The sequence below is a fragment of the Balaenoptera borealis genome (genome assembly GCF_965194805.1).
Source record: "Balaenoptera borealis genome assembly, chromosome: 12".
Taxonomy (NCBI): Eukaryota; Metazoa; Chordata; class Mammalia; order Artiodactyla; family Balaenopteridae; genus Balaenoptera; species Balaenoptera borealis.
Genome location: NC_138869.1, coordinates 16,292,021 through 16,309,702, shown reverse-complemented (window position 1 = coordinate 16,309,702; position 17,682 = coordinate 16,292,021). Strand labels below are relative to the sequence as shown.

Genomic DNA, 17,682 nt, shown 5'->3' with positions numbered 1-17,682 from the left:
AAATTTTTAATTAAAAATTCTTTATAGTTAAACTAATCATTTATACATTCAGCCATTTTTTTAAAACTAGCTTATATGATTTCAGTGTTGCATTTAAATGACATCTACAGTTTTTTTATGGCTATTTACAGAGATCTTGAACTTCTTATAAAATCTGCTACCATAGTGATCTCAGCAAATAATTAGCTCCTTAGGGAAAATCCAACTCTTCATAACTTCCAGTTGAAACAGAAAATAGCCTTTAGCTCTTCTGCCTAAATTATGATACACTTACTACTTATACATTGCTGCCCACTATATTTGTAAGGAAACCCGAAATTTTTTCTTATAAATGCTTTCGGACATTGCATCTAACTCTTCAACGTATTTAAAGATGAAAAATTATTACATTTTAAGTAGACCGTTAACAGGTTCAGAAAAATTAATACAACACACAGTTTATAACCCTGCAACTTATTTTTTTTTAACATCTTTACTGGAGTATAATTGCTTTACAAAGGTGTGTTAGTTTCTGCTTTATAACACAGTCAATCAGCTATACATATACATATATCCCCATATCTCCTCCCTCTTCGTCTCCCTCCCACCCTCCCTATCCCACCCCTCTAGGTGGTCACAAAGCACTGAGTGGATCTCCCCGTGCTATGCGGCTGCTTCCCACTAGCTAGCTATTTTACGTTTGGTAGTAAAAATAAGTCCATGTCTGTCATACAGAGTGAAGTTAAGTCAGAAAGAGAAAAACAAATACCGTATGCTAACTGCTAACACATATATATGGAATCTAAAAATAAAAGAAAAATGTTTTAAAAAAAGGTTATGAAGAACCTAGAAGCAGGACAGGAATAAAGACGCAGACGTAGAGAATGGACTTGAGGACACGGGGAGGGGTAAGGGTAAGCTGGGATGAAGTGAGAGAGTGGCATGGACATGCAACTTATTTTTAAAATGAAAAACCAATTCTGTTTCCCCCCCCCATTTCACAATCCCCTGTGGCTAGAAACAGACAATAGATTAAGTGCAATGAACATTCTTTTTGCTTACTCAGGGAAGGTGACTATTTTCAAGCTGAGTATTAAATGTATCTCTAAATAGTTCATAAATAATAATGTGAAATGTAAATACTGAATTCTAGTGTAAATATGTTTTATCATTTATGTATATCATGTTTATTTTAAAAGGGTTTTAAAGTGACTTTTAAAATGCCAAAAATAGAGCAAAATAAAATAAAGATAAAGCAAAAGGAAAAGAGGCATATGAAAGCAGTTGAAGCCAAAGATAAAAGTTTGTACTCAATATTCATTCCATAAACTTCACTTGCAAATTGTGGATATTAACCTAGGTATTTTAGTTTCAAAACTCATGAAGTGAACAATTATGGGTTATGCTGACAAAAAATAAAATAGTGATCAGCAAAAAGAGAAGAATCCTAAGCTAAGGAACATGTCTGTAAACATTAGAACCTGGCAAACTGAGTATATATTATACTATATATATATATATATATATATATATATATATATATATATATATTATACTTTACATATATAATACACTAAGAGATAGATATAGATATAGATATCAGAGAGAGATAGACAGAAACAGGAGGAAATGTATATGATAATGTTTATACCTTTTTTTTTTTTTCTGACCACACCATGGCTTGTGGGATCTTAGTTCCCCAACCAGGGATTGAACCCAGGCCCCAGCAGTGAAAGTGCCAAGTCCTAACCACTGGACAGGCAGGGAATTCCGATAATGTTTATATCTTAGTTTAATTGACTGTAGAGAAAATAATTGTAAGGCTCTCATCCAAACTATTTTTTATGACTCTCAGTAGTTATGGCTAGAGATGTAACAAAGTAAATTATGTTGAAAATAACCCAAAGGGTCAATGTCTAGAGATCAATGTATTATGTACTGAGATTCTAAACTTTCATCATCAAAAGCGTTTTAATCCATGGGTGATGGTCTTTTAGACATTGCACAAAGTAATTCTTTCTGTTTGGGGTAGACCAGAGTCTCCTGGCAACCAGGTTGACTTACACAGCTCATTAGGACTTTACTGCAGAATGACTAAAAGAGAAAGTTTTCGCAAGAATGATTCAACATTTGAAATCAATTAATATAATCTCAATAGGCTAAAAAGAAAAATCACATGATCATATCAATAGATGCAGAAAAAGCATTTGACAAAATCCAACTCCCACTTATGATTAAAAAAAAAACTCTCAGTAAACTAGTAATAGATGGGAACTTCTTCAACTTGATAAAAGAATATCTACAAAAAACCCACAGCTAACATCATACTTCATGTGAGGAATTCAAAGCTTTCCCACTGAGATCAGGTGCAAGCCAAGGATGTCCCGTGTCACCATTCCTTTTCAACACCATACTGGAAGTTCTAGCTAATTCAATAAGACAAGAAAAGGAAATAAAAGGCATACAGATTGGGAAGAAAGAATTAAAATTGTTTTTGCAGATAACATGATTGTTTATGTAGAAAATCCAAAATAATCAATTAAAAAACTCCTGGAACTAATAACCAATTACAGCAAGGTTGCAGGATATAAGGTTAATATACAAAAGTTAATCATTTCCTAAATACCAACAATGAACAAGCGTAATTTGAAATTTAAAACACAATACCACTTACCTTAACACCTCCAAAGATGAAATACTTAGGTGTAAATATAACAAAATATGAAAAATATCTATATAAGGAAAACTATAAAGTTCTGATAAAGAAATTAAAGAAGAACTAAGGAAATGGACAGACAGTTCATGTTCATGGGTAGGAAGACTCAATATTGTCGAGATATCATTCTTCCCAAATTGATCTATAAATTCAATGCTATTCCTATCAAAATGCCAGTAATTTATTTTGTGGATACTGACAAATTGAGTCTAAAGTTTGAATGGAGAGACAAAAGACCCAGAATGGCTAACACACTATTGAAAGAGAAGAACAAAGCCAGAGGACTGACACCACCCAACTTCATGGCTGACTATAAAGCTATGCTAATCAAGACAGTGTGATACTGTCAAAAGAATGCATAGGTAGATCAGTGGAGCGGAATAAAGAGTCCAGAAACCGATCCACATAAATATAGTCAACTGATTTGACAAAGGAGCAAAAGTAGAGTAAGTGAGAAAAGATAGTCTTTTCAGCAAATGGTGCTAGGACAGTAGGACATCACACGCAAAAAAAGAAAAAAAGAAGTAGAAAAGAAATAGACACAGACTTTACATCCTTCACAAAAATTAACTGAAAATGGATCACAAACCTAAATATAAAGTGCACAACTACAGTATAAAGGAATTCTAGATGAATTCCTTGGAATTCATGGCTTTTTACATACAACACCAAAGCCCCAATCCATGAAAGAAATAATTGATAAGCTGGACTTCATTAAAGTTTAAAACCTCTTCTCTACAAAAGACACTGTCAAGAGAATGAGAAGCCACAGACTTGGAAAAAATATTTGCAAAAGACACATCTTATAAAGGACTGTTATCCAAAATACACAAGGAACTATTAAAACTCAGCAACAAGATAATAAACAACCCAATTAAAAAGTGTGCCAAAGACCTTAAAAGATACTTCACCAGATAAGACGTACAGATGGTTAATAAGCATATGAAAAGATGTTCCACATCATTTGCCATCAGGGAAAGGCAAATTAAAACAACACTGAGATACCACCACACACCTATTAGTATGGCCAACATCCAGAACACTGACAACATCGAATGCTGCCAAAGGTGTGGAACAACAGAAATTCTCATTCACTGCTGGTGGAAACGCAAACTGGTACAGTCACTTTGGAAGACAGTATGGCAGTTTCTTAGAAAACTAAACATACTCTTACCATACAATCCAGCAATCACATACCTTGGTGTTTACCCAAAGGAGCTGAAAACTCATATCCACACAAAACCCTGCACATGGATGGTTATAGCAGTTTTATTCATCATTGCCAAAACTTGCAAGCAATAAAGATGTCCTTCAATAAGTGAATGGCTAAGGAAACTGTGGTACACAGAGACAGTGGAATATTATACAGCACTGAAAAAGAATTGGGCTATCAGGTCATGAAAAGACATGGAAGAACAAAAGTGCATACTACTAAGTGAAAAAAGCCAATCTGAAAAGGCTACATACTATATGATTCCAACTACATGACATTCTAGAAAAAGTAAAAACTATAGAGACAGTAAAAAGATCAGTGGTTGCCAGAGGCTGATGTTGGAGGAGGGGTGAATAGACGGAACACAGGACATTTTGATGGCAGTGAAAATACTCTGCGTGATACCACAATGATAGATACATATCATTATGCATTTGTTAAAACCAATAGAATGCACTACACCAAGAGTGAACAGTAATGTAAACTTGAACTGTCTTGGTTTCCTCATCTTATAATAAGGGTAATAACAGAACTTATTGCTTTGATTTGTTATAAGAATTATATAAGAAATTGAGAGGACCCAGGCACAGTGCCAGTATGATTATCTTCACCACCATTATCATCTCCATCTTCATCATCACCATTATCATCCTCATTCTTATCAATGGAATCTTTATTTCCAAAAGAACCAGCAGAACTTGTAACGCAGTTTCTCAATTAGCTGTCCTTGAACACCAATTCTAAAGGTAGCATTCCTACCTGGAGTACAAATATGCATCTTATGTCTATCCTTGAGAAAAGTCCAAGTGTAGAGGACTCTGTTAGTGCCATTCAAACTGTTAAGTCAGTTTCAATAGAAACAGAACTAACTAAATGAAAACTAAGTCAACTGTCTATCTGTCTATCTATCTATCTATCTGTCTATCTATCTATCTATCTACCTATCAAGTCACCAAAGTTCTTAACACTGGCATTGTTATAAGTTCATTACTTTATTGATTCTGATCAACTGAAGCCACAGTGATTTTACATTTGTTCTACTACGGACTCCTTTTTCAGTATGTGCTAACATTACAGTTTGAGGAGGCTAAAATGGTTTGTTCTAAACAGCCATTTTTATATGGTAGGATGAGGCACAAAAAAAAAAAAAAATCAGAGATTTGAAGCATTGTACATAACAGAGAGGGCAGGTCAGGCTAAGATCCAAAGAAGCGGAGTCTTGGAAGCACCCAAAGCCCACTGATTTGTGGATGGAGGATACAAGGAAGCCATGGGTACAGAACATGACAGGCACATAAAGTTATTGTTAAGAGAATTAAGATTTGAGAACAGAACTTCAAGAAAAAAAAAAGGAAAATTAATAAAAGACAGTAATGAAAATATTCCCACATATCATTCAAGTGGGTTACTTTTTAGAGGGGTAGTAGAGCTTGCTCTTCAGCTCCCTTCTTGATAACACACTTGATCACTTGCAGATTCAAAATTAATTTACTCATCTTTCCGCAAATAGCCTAAAATATGTTCACAATAGTTATAATCAGCAACAATCAAAAGAACAGGATCTTGAAATCAGGCACAGGATAGAATCCTGGGTATCTGGTGTCAGCATAAGGAGCCACTGGCAGTGCTAAATCAAGGGTTTGTTGGGATTCTTGGTGATCTTCCTCAATCATGCACCTTCAAGTTCCCTCCCCCACTTCCCATTTCTAATCAGACCTCTAAACTGCTCCTAGAGACCACTACAGCTTGATGTCAAATAGACCTAGGCTGGACTCCCAATTCAACTATTGACAGGGTAAGCTATTTTGCCATTCAAGTTATTTAGCAATTCCAGGGCTCACCACAGTAAAATGGGAATTATAATATCCATCCCAACAATCCGTCATGGAAATTAAATGAGATAGTGCTGCAAAGAATCTAGCTATATGCCTGACTATCATAAAGTGGTATCACAGGCAGCAAAGAGTAATTCAAGAGTATTGGTATGACAGAAAAATGTGGTCTTCCAGTAGCTGAAAGATCTTCTTTTTAGACACAGAAAGCCTGGTTCTAACCCAGTCATCTCTTTGTCATAGTGGGAACCTAAGGTATCAGTGCCTCAACCTTATTATCTGCAAAATGAAGTTGGATTAGAAGTGGTAAGTCATCTCTAAGGTACCCTTCTGCTATGAAATTCCATGGCTGCACACGTATGTCAAATTAGGAATAAGTATCCCAAGTTAGGAATTTTCCAATTAATTTATCTTTGAGCTTAATGGTCTTGCATTGGATTCCCTTCCTGTGTTCTCTAGTTTTCATCACCAGTATTTCAGATGGTCATGAAGAACATGTAAGATGACACTAACCCTAAAGAAGGGACATTAGTATTGTGGGATCATCAAAAACTTTCAGAACTGCCTAGATCTTGCATTAAATGCTGACTCTGCCATACTGTTATATACCTTTGAACAAGTTATTTCACCTGCCTGAGAATTTGTTTTCTATTCTGAAGAATGAGGCTAATAAGTAATAATATTTACCTTAAAGTGCTAGCATGTGAGAACTTGAATTAATGCTCTTGGCATCTAGTATGCATTCAATATTGTATTTTTTTTTATTATTTTATTTCAATGACTTGACCAAAATGCCCCCAAAAGAATCAGGCAATGTTTTAAACAAATCTTAACAAAAATCCCTGTGCAATTTAAAATAAATATTAAAGCAACAATGAGTTATAAAAATGATTGCTCTAACTTTGCTACCAAATTGTGGCAAGATAAGACTATTAAACATGTGAAAAGTACCTCAGATTGAACTATCAAGAATTAAAAAAATCAAAAAATACATTTTAAATTGTTGTAATGAGCACACATTAATGATGAGACCAAAATTGTTGTTCACTTCTGAAAGACCCCCAAACTGAATATTTGAGAACTATTTCAAAACCTATTTTCATGAAGTACATCCAAATGTTCAGAAAGATTATTTGTGAATAATGAAAGACCATTTCAAAGCCAGGAAGAAAACTACGTATTGGCTCGCTTTTCAGTTCTCATATTATTAGTTCAATAGATTTATTTAAAAATCTTTCTGATCTCTGACTTACTAAAAGCAAATTTTGAAAAGTGGAAAACCTATAGAGTTTTTCATTTTCTATTAAGTATCATCCACATATCCAACATCAATAAAATATGGCAGCCTTTATATTGTTCTAACACATTGCTTAGCCTATCGGCAGAACAATCACTAAAATCAGCAGGAAGGAAGATCAATCAGTGAAAATAGGAATGTGAATTTAATTCAAGTACCAGGAATACCAAGTTACTTTCATATATTCTCAAAACTGATTACATTTAAAAAGTCACGATGTTTTTTAAAAAATAAATGTGTGAGGGCTTCCCTGGTGGTGCAGTGGTTAAGAATCCACCTGCCAATGCAGGGGACACGGGTTCGAGCCCTGGTCCGGGAAGATCCCACATGCCGCAGAGCAACTAAGCCCGTGCACCGTGACTACTGAGCCTGCGCTCTAGAGCCTGCGAGCCACAACTACTGAGCCTGTGTGCCACAACTACTGAAGCCCACGAGCCTAGAGCCCATGCTCCACAGCAAGAGAAGCCACCACGATGAGAAGCCCGTGCACCGCAATGAAGAGTAGCCCCCGCTTGCTCCACAATGAGAAAGCCCGTGCGCAGCAATGAAGACGCAATGCAGCCACACACACACACACACACACACACACGCACACGCACACACACACACAAAAGTGTGAGTGTAACTGACTAAAGAAGCATATGTTTCATGAAGGTAGTGATGATTTCTGCCTTGTTAGATGCCTGGAAATATTCAACTGATATTTATTGAGCACCTTCAATAAATAACCCAGACGCCTTCTAGGTGCTGTGGTTACAGTAGCGAATAAAACAGAAACACAAGATCACTGCTCTGGTGTCTTTAAAAAGAGAACAAATGATAAATAAATGACCAAAATAATTGCACAGCATGGTAAGTGCTCAAAGTTATGAAGGATGTTCTAGAAAATGATTAGGAGAGGGGGTGCTGGTTTTGCTTCCATAGTCAAGAATCGTCAAGGAAAGCTTCTCCAAGCTGAGACCTAATGACAAGGAGGAGGGTGCTTTGGGAATAACCCAAACGTAGAGAATTTCAGACAGAAGATACAGCAAGTATCAAAGCAGTCTGGCAAAAACAAGCTTGAGTTTGGTGCACTAGAAGTATAGAAATAGGGTGACTGTGCTTGGAGCTCATTTAGTAGGGAGGAGAGTGGTAGGAGATGAGGTCAGAGAGTAGGTGAGCCAAGAGAGGAAATGTGGATTCTATTCTAAGAATAATGGAGAGGCACTAGAAGATTTTAAAGAACTTGCAGGTGGCTATGCAAAGAAGGGACAGCATGAAGACAAAAGTGGAAGTAGGAGGTGTCACTTAGGAGCTATCAAAATAATTTAGGCTGGAGGTGACCAGGTCTGGATTAGGATGATAAAAGAAAAATAGAGAAGTTGTCTGATCAGAATATATATTTGAAGACAGATCTTAGATCTTAGCCTCTGGACTGGGTGAGATGAAGGGAAGACAGAGAGGGGTCATGTTTCTGGCTTGAGCCGATTACACAGATGGATAAGACTACAAGAGGAAAAGATTTGGGTGGAAAGAGTTCTGTTTTAATAATTGTTTCTTTTCTTCTATGGATATCATCTAACATTCAGTCTTTATCCACAGAAAGATTAAGATACCGGCAGAATAAATTCCATGTCTATTATGTGTTCAAATGCTTGCTTCTAGCCCAATATCACCTTACAACTCTATCCATGAAGTGACTTTTGTCAAATTATATGTACGCTTTCATCTACTTAAAGGTACACAGATATGTTTGCTCTTTCACACCAATTGCCCTCCAAGTGGAAGTATTTGACTATTATTATTAGAATTGAACAACCCAAATCAACCTTTGAAATCAAAGCCATAAGCGAGTTATACCCACTCATGGAGATCTGAAAGATCATAATGACCTACTAGTGGTCCTAATGTTTTGTTTCCACCTGTGTGAAGCCTGCAGCACTGAGAGTGACCAGTGAATTAATTACACAAATAGAAGACTAAGGCTCAATCCTGCTGTATCAGAAATTCCCAGGTCAAACATCGTTACACCAAAGTATTCCCTAGGTGGTATCGTATGCTTATCCATAATCAAAACAAAATTTAGTTGACTTTTATTTTTTAACCATAACAATAATAATAACAATAACCAAAACAACAATGGTTAACAATTTCTTGAATACATACTATGGACCTGAATCACTGAGCTTACTACTTTACATGCATGACCTCATTAAGTCCTCAAAACAACCCTACTCACAGTGGAGAAAACCAAGCTTCAGCAAGTTTAAAGAACATGTCCAGATTGCACATTAAGTAAATAAAGGATTCCAAAAGATGGGAATTCAGACATGTCCTATATCTTTCATTCATTCATTCATACCTACCTGTCTGCATTCAATGAATGAATCTTTTCTCAAAAGACATGCCACTGTAGTATTGTGCAAATCACAATAATGAGATAAAATTATTAAACCTTGGTATTGGGGTCAGCACTTATTTACATGACCATGTAATAGAGACAATAAAAATGTTTTTTTAAAGTGATATTTTATGCACAAGAAATCAAAAGATAAGCAAAAGAACAAAATAAAAATTAAGTGTAAAATCAAACTAAACTACCCAAACTTAACAAAACAATGTCTCTCCAAATTTAAATGTGTGACCATAATAACTAAGAATCAAAATACTCTGCCACCTGGCCTCAGAACTGGACATGTGATGAAACTGAGTCAAAGTTCTCCCCCTAAGAAATTTTAGATTTACCTCTGATACAGGAAGAGCTTGAGTTTTGAGTCACTGATCCAGAAGGATGTGAATCAAATACTGCTAGTACCATCTTTCCTGCTACATGGAAAAATCCTATATTCTATAGAAAAATACGAGATCCACCAAGAAAAACAGAAGTGAGGGAGATAAAAGTCTTGAGAACATCACTTGGGCCCCTGGATCCACCTGTGCCCGAAGCCATTACAACCCTTAACTTCAAAGTCATAAGAGTAACAAATTCCGTGTTATTTTTCAAGTTAATCAAAGTTGGATGTCTATTGGTTGCAACCAAGAGATTATTGAGTAAAAAATAAAATTAGAGCATGAGAGGCATATTGAAATCATCTGTGACCTTTTATCAATTGTTTGGACTATTAATCTCTCAGGAAAAACACATCTCTGATCTTAAAACAAGACCCTAGTTAAAACAAAGGGGACATGTGATACCTTCACCCCAGCCACCAACCTAACTGCACCCTTTACCTTCTAGTTGAAGCCCTTCCTCCCTTTTATAAACATAGACCAACACAGATTTTGTCTTACTCTGTTTTTGAATTTCTATTTCACAAACGGTTATCCTTCCAGGATAGCTGGGGAAAGAGTCAAGAAGGAGAAAGGGAGAATATAATTTAGTCTGTCACCTGTTGGCAAAATAGCTAACACCTCTAGTCGTCAGCAGACACTCAGAAGTCCTGACCCCAGAAAGTTTTACTCATTACCACCAAGGAAATGAATCTAGTGGGTTAGCTACACTTAATATGTTAGGGAAATGGAGAAGCATTGCTATTTGGATAATCAACTCAAAAGAAAATTAAACTTACTAATGGAAACTACCACTATTCATTTTCTGGACACATGTAAAGATAAAATCTGTTTAAAAGAAGAAATAGCCATCTAATCTCTTAACCTTCAGATATAGTTCAAAATCATTACCTAAAAGATATTTAATCACTTCCAGTGAAGTAGGCTTTAGTCACAAACTGTACCTTAGACCATTCAACATCTGCCCATTAGTCTTGTGCTGCCCTTTCCTTTCAGCGCCCTAGACATCAAGGAACTTGGCTGCTAGACTGAGGTTGTGATCAGAGTGCTCTGGGCTCTCCCACCAAAGCACAAGTCATGGGGCAAAGAGGCAGACTGCGAAACAGATTCTCTGTGAAGACTGTCTTGCCCCTCCAAATGCTGTGTCTGCAAAATAAATTAGTGTAGGGCAAACTAGGCTCTATCTTTTCCTCAACCCTGGTCCAGAAAAAAGCAAGAGTCTTGCAGTCATTTTGCCTTTGCTTACATCCAGAGCTGCCTTAAGCATAAGAAAGTCTCTTTAGTAGACCACGGTGAGCTCCTTTTTATCCTCCTACCTTCAGGGATAAAAGATTCCAAGCTTCAAGTGCAACAGAGCTGTGGGCGCCGACTTTTCCAAAAGATAGAAATCAAAATCCAAGAAAGACCACAAGTTCCCTTTGAAATAGAGAAAACCCGGCCTTCTCAGAGTGACTACTTTCCAGACCCTCAAATGCTTTAAAGATAAAAACAGGTTGTCATATAACATTGTGCAAGTTTAAGGTATACAGTATGATGATTTGACACATGTATATATTGCAAAATGTTTTACCACAATAAAGTTAGTTCACATATCCTTTACCACACATAAAACAAACAAACAAACAAACAAAAAACAGGCTGTCATATCTGTCAGGGCAAACAAAAATGCCTAGAGCAGGGCTCTCAAGTCTCTCTTTTTGTGATAAGGAACATCTTCCCAATCCCCTGAAGCTCTGAGGCAAACAAGGACAGGGAGATGATGGGGAAACTGCTTGAAGAAGGCAGGGACAGGGCCATACTCTATAATGCTGGCGTACAGGGCCCAACACACTGGGGCAGCAATGGCAAAGAAAAGGAGTCTTAGTGCTTCTCCAGGAGTGCCCAAGCTTTTGGTTGCAGATCCTGTCATTTAATCAAATATTCATTGAACACCTACTATATATCAGGCACTATTCTAGGCCCTGTGGATACACGGGTACACAAAACAAAAGAAACAAAAGAAAACCTGCTTGTGTAAAGGTTATATATTGTAATGGACTCTGGGGAGAGAGACCATAAACAAATGAGTAAAGGGTATGATACCTTAGAAAATAAAAAGTACTACAAGGAAAATGAAGCCAAGGAAAAGTACTACAAAGAAAACAGAAGTATTATAAGTACTGTAAGGAAAGGAAGCGGTATGGGGAGAGCCAGGGGAGCAAATGGTAGGTTTGCAATTTTAAATCGGTGTTCAAGGAAGACACTAGTGAGAAGGTAAGTCTGAAAAAAGATTTGAAGGAGAGAAGAGAGTAAGCCAGCTATTTGGGATGAGCAGGGTGAGAGCCAAATAAAGAGAAAGTGCAAAGACCCCAAGGAGAGACCTTGCCAGTCAGGTTCAAAGAGCAGCAAGGAGGCTAATGCAGCTGAAATGGAGTGAGTGACGGGGGCAGAGGTTAGAGATGCGGTCGGAGAAGTCATGTTAGACAAGATTAAGTATAAATTTATAAACCTTTAGCCTTTGCTCTGATGTGGGAAGTCTGTGGAGAGTTTTGAGCAGAGGTGTGATATGATCTTACTTAGCTGCAAAATTGAGGACAGAAGTAAGGAGATTAGTTAGGAGGCTTTTATAAGACAACTTTGGTGCTCTGGGGAATGCAGGATGTATATTCATTTTATCATAGTTTACCTTCAAATGATATTAAACCACTTCACATATAATGTATGACTCTCACAATCGAATACCTCCATTTCTCCCTCCTATCCATTGTGCTATTATCATATTTTACTCCTGTGTTATAAACTACATAATATCTTTACTATAATTATTTTTCAAAGAAATATATACATGAGAAAAGAGTCTTTTGTATTTTCTCACATATTTACCATATCCTGAACCCTTCATTCTTTTTGTAGGTCCAAGTTTCCATCTGGCATCATTTTCCTTCATCCTGAAACTTCCTTTATCATTTACTGAAGTGCAAATATGCTGGCAATGAATTCTTTCAGCTTTTTTTGTTGTCTGGAAATTTCTTTATTTCACATTCATTTCTGAAGGATATTTTTACTGGATATAGAATTCTAAGTTGATGGTTGTTTTCTGCCCAGCATAGTCAAGATACCATTCTATTTTCTTCTGGATTATATTGTTTCTAATAAGAAATTTTTCTTATTTTGTTCCTCTGTGTGTAAGGTGGTTTTTTTCTTTAGCTGTTTTTAAGACTTTTAAAATCACTGATTTTCCATAACTTCATTATGATATGCCTTGGCATAGTTTTGTGTTTATTCTGCTTGAGGCCCATTGAGCTTCTTGGATCAAGGGACTTAGATATTTCTTCAAATTTGGAGATTTTTCAGCCATTATTTTTTTATGTCCCTGTCCCATCCTTTCTTTCTGGAACTCCAGTTAGGTATGTTAGACCGTTTATGATCCCATGAGTTCACTGAGGCTCTCTCACTATTTTTAAAACTTTTTTTCCTCTCTGTGCTTCAGTTTAAATAGTTTCTACTGCTGTGTCTTCAAGTTCTATGGTCTCTTTTTCTGGTGGGTAGGGAGGGTTGGGGGGGTCTTCATCTGCTGTTATACTCATTCAGTTAATATTTCATTTCTGCTCTTGTTTCTGTTTTAGAAGTTCTATTGATTCTTTTTACATTTTCCATTTCTCTCTTCATTACATTCATATTTTCATTTAAATCTCTGTGCATATTTATCAGAGCTGTTTTAAAATCCTTATCTGTTATAATTCCATTGTTTCTATCATTCCTAGGTTTGATTCTACTAACTGATTTGTCTCCTGGCTATAAGTCACATTTTCCTGCTACTTAGAATATCCAGTAATTTTTAATTAGATCAAAGACATTATGAAAGTTATATTACTGAGTACCTGGATTTTGTTGTCTTCCTTTAAGGAGTGTTGAAGTCTGTTCTGAAAGGCAGTTAACATTACTGGTAAATGAGCCTGATCTTTTCAAGGCTTATTTTTCTGCTCTGTTAAGGTAGGTCAAGAGCAGCCTTTACTTTAAAGCTAGTTTAGTCCTACTACTAAGACATAACCCTTCTGGGGTCTCTAATGACATGCCAGGTGTTCAATGAAGTCTCTCCAATATGACTGGTTGGAACTGAAATAGCCCCCAGGCTATGTGATATGTGGAAGCCACATAGCTCACAACTACCAAGTCACTCCATTGCCCGACATTATGTAGTTTCACCATATGCATTTATATCTTAGTACTCAGCAAAGACTCAGGTGAATGCTATGCAGATTTCTGGAGCAATTTTTCTACATAATTCGCTCACCTCTGACGCTCTTTATCACAAATTTCAGTGCCCTTGTCATCCACAAATTCCAACATTTTTCTCATCAGCTCAGCAATACTGCCAGGCTTTGCTTTTCACCCTCTCTGAGGCACAGGGCAGAAAGTGCCTGCAAGCCAAAAGCTAGAGTAATCGTAGGGGTCTTTTCTTTTTTTGCTCCTCTCAGTGAACACATTCCTACACTGCCTGTTGTCCAATAACCAAAAAGCATTATTTTATGTTTTATACAGTTTCCTAATTTTTTTAATAGTGGGAGAATAAGGCTAGACTTAGAAGGACTTGAAAGGGAAGTCCAAATCTTCATTTTACAGATGAAGCAACAGAGGCGCAGAGAGAGATTGTGACACACCCAAGGTCACACAGCTACTAGTAACAGCATCAAGCTCAGAACCTATGTTTCCTAACTCTAAGTCCAATGTCCTTCTATTCCAGCATGCTGCCTCCTACAGAATGCTTAATAGAAGGTGGTATATTAGTTTCCTAGGGCTGTTGTAGCAAATTATCACAAACTAGGTGGCTTAAAACAATAGAAAAGTATTATCTCACAATTCTAGAGACCAAGAATCTAAAATCAAGGTGTCAGCAAGCTTCTGGAGACCCTGAGGGAGATCCAATTCCGTAACTCTCTCCTAGTTTCTGATGTTCCTTGGCATTCCTTGGCTTATAGACAAATCACTCCAATCTCTGCTCTGTCTTCCTTGGTGTACCTTGGCTTACAGACAAATCACTCAAATCTCTGCCTCCGTCTTCACATGACCTTATTATACCTGTGTGTTTATATCTTTTCTTCTTAAAAGGACATTTGTCATTGGACTTAGGGGCCACCCAGTTAATCCAGGATGATTTCATCTAGAAATCCTTCATTTAATTGCATCTGCAAAGATTCTTTCTCCAAATAGGGTCACATTCACAGGTACTAGGGGTTAGGACTTGGATATATCTTTGATGGGGGTCTACATTCAACTCATTACAGTGGGAAGAGGGAAGGACAAATTATACAGCCAAAAATCATATAACAGTTTGGAAATGTTTGCCTCATATAAACACAGATACTGAGGCTTACCTCAGCTGGGTCTATTTTAGAGAATTTGAAAGGGTTTACATGTAGAACTCTAGGAGCATGAGGAAGAATGCAATTAGATTGATAATGTTCCATTTCATCCAAGCGCAATCACGTTACTGGCTCACACCTTCTCACCACTTTCTGCATTACACATTTAACACTACTGTTAATTAAGTTGAATCACCCAAGACATAACTGGGAATGATTGTTTTCATTTAATCTAACCCCTTCTATCTCTTTATGATAATAACCATATCAGCCATGACTAGAGCCTCAAATCGTGGAAAGAGTGACACATAGAAGAAATAAGTTGCTGACAAGGCCTTACCTATGTCAGGAAGATTGTCATCACTATAATAATTGTATTCCTTCTTTCCTGAGATGACCCAATGCCAGTTTCAGAGTATTTTTTTAGTAAAAAAAGAATGTCTGTTAATGAGACTTCTAAATGCTATTTTACCTATCATTTTTCACTAACCAGTAACCTTTGTTTTTCAGCTTGAACTGTTTTTTTTTTCTTTTTCTTTTTTTTCCAACACTCTCAGCAGGTTCAGATGGTACATTGTGAGACAAAAGCAAAAGCAACAGGGAGAATCATCTCACAAGAAAAATTAGCAATAAAGCATCATGACTGGGCAACAAAGGCACTTTGTTAAGAAAAATCATTCCAACATGAGTAGTTTGACTGTGTTAATTTGTTAAGAAAAAAATATCTAGGACAGATACTTCCCTGAGATCCTTAAGCAATGTTCTGAAACTTCATTTGCTACAAACACATCCACTACATTGCAGTTGGGAATACACCTTTCAACCCAAATTTTCACCTGGGTTATAAGTCCTATTGGGTACTGAGCAGTGGCAGTCAACTTGGTTTGCTTTATGATATGGACAAAACACAAACATTAACCCCTTTCATTCCTCAAATCTCTAAAGCTGATTTAAAAGAGACCAGAAAATCGAGTTGAAGAGGAATAGTAAAAATAAAGGGACTAATTTTCAATGAAAAAGCAAGCCTATCAATATCAATCTCCACAGTGCTACAGACTTCCCCACCCCCAAATTGAACTGGAACGTAACAACTCAAACTGCCCAAAAAGGAACAAGTTGGCAGGGGATGGCAAAGATTTAGAGTAACTTAATGCACCCAAAATTAGAAGAGTAAATTAGAAAAGGGTATTCTGGATATGCTAAACCTAGGTAAGTAAAGGAAGTAACAGGTAATGGCCAAAGTAATTGGGAAATGAGCCTAACACTGAATGAGAGCTGAATCACAGAATATTGGCAACTGAAAAGAATTGAGGGCTCACACTCCTCATTTTAAAGAAATAGATACTGACAGTCAAGAGAGAGGCAGTGACTTGTTCAAGGTCATCAAGTTTAAAACAGAAATGGGATCAGAACCCACACGCTTTTCAGTCTGGTGCTCTCTCTACTCAACTCCTTGTTTCCCAAGGCCTTGGGGGATGTTAGAGCTTCTCAGGGGTCACACCTGGGGACCCTTTCCTTCTCTTTCCTCTTTCCCTTCACAATCTCATCCTTCCCCATAGCTTTTATTACCATGGACAGATTAGTGTCACCCAAATGTATTTCTCCACTGCCGGCTTCTCTTAACTCCAGACTTTGAATCAACAATTCCACTTGTGTGTTTCACAGGCATCTCAAACTTAACATGTACAAATGCAAACTTTCAATTCCCATCCTTCCCATTATAAACCTGCTCCCCCCTAATTGTTCTCCATCTGCTGTACTACTCTTCCCAGTTCTTCTACCTAGAAACCAAGATGTCAGCCTAGAATCTGCATCTCTCATTTACCTTACACTACATCCGACACATCAGTGAGACTCCTTAAGTACATCTCAAAAATGTCTCTATCCATTTTTACTGCCACCAATACAGTCCAAAGTGCCAACATTTCCCTCCTGGACGGTCTCCTAACTAGTCTCTCTGTTCTGATATTCTCACTGCTAATATGTTTGCCACAGAGCACCCAGGTTGATCTTTTAGAAATATTCCATTTAGAATAAAATCAAAACCTTCATCATTGTCCACAAGTTCAGACATTATTTGGCCCTTTATTTCCTTCTCTAACCTCACTGCATGCCATCTTCTCCCTTGACCCCTCTGCTCTAGCCAAGCTAACCTCAAATTCCTCAAACACAACACTCTTTCTCCTTGAGAACCTCTGCACATGGTGCTCCCTCTGTCAAGTACGTTCTTCTCTGCATTCTAAAAAGCTTGTTCCTTTTATACTGCAGGGCTTGCAGTGAATGTCACTTATAAAAAGAGGCCTTTGCTAATCACCCATCTAAACTAGGCATAAAGTTTCCTCCTGCTCTTCTCTACAGCACTTCCTTGTTTCCTTCACAGCACTTACTACAGTTTGTAATCACATATTTATTTGGTTATTGGTTATTATCCATCACGTCTCTTAGGTAAATGCCAACAAGAATCAAATCTGTCTTTCCTACCGTTTCACTACCGTATCACCCACATCTAGCACATGGTATAGGTAGTCAATAAG

At 37.1% G+C, this 17,682-nt stretch overlaps 1 protein-coding gene and 2 long non-coding RNA genes across 3 annotated transcripts in view; 2 read left to right on the top strand and 1 right to left on the bottom strand.

The window, feature by feature from the left end:
- The window catches only part of LOC309607164, a 280,099-nt gene extending 268,247 nt beyond the window's left edge, over positions 1-11,852 (top strand). The window contains exons 2-3 of the long non-coding RNA XR_014232293.1: positions 795-9,232; positions 9,756-11,852. This is a non-coding gene — a long non-coding RNA (uncharacterized lncRNA). The remainder of the gene's footprint in view (positions 1-794; positions 9,233-9,755) is intronic.
- The window catches only part of LOC309607158, a 681,872-nt gene that overhangs the window by 415,209 nt on the left and 248,981 nt on the right, over positions 1-17,682 (bottom strand). The window lies entirely within an intron of this gene.
- LRRN1 (leucine rich repeat neuronal 1) overlaps positions 1-17,682 on the top strand; it is a 218,014-nt gene that overhangs the window by 111,749 nt on the left and 88,583 nt on the right. The window lies entirely within an intron of this gene.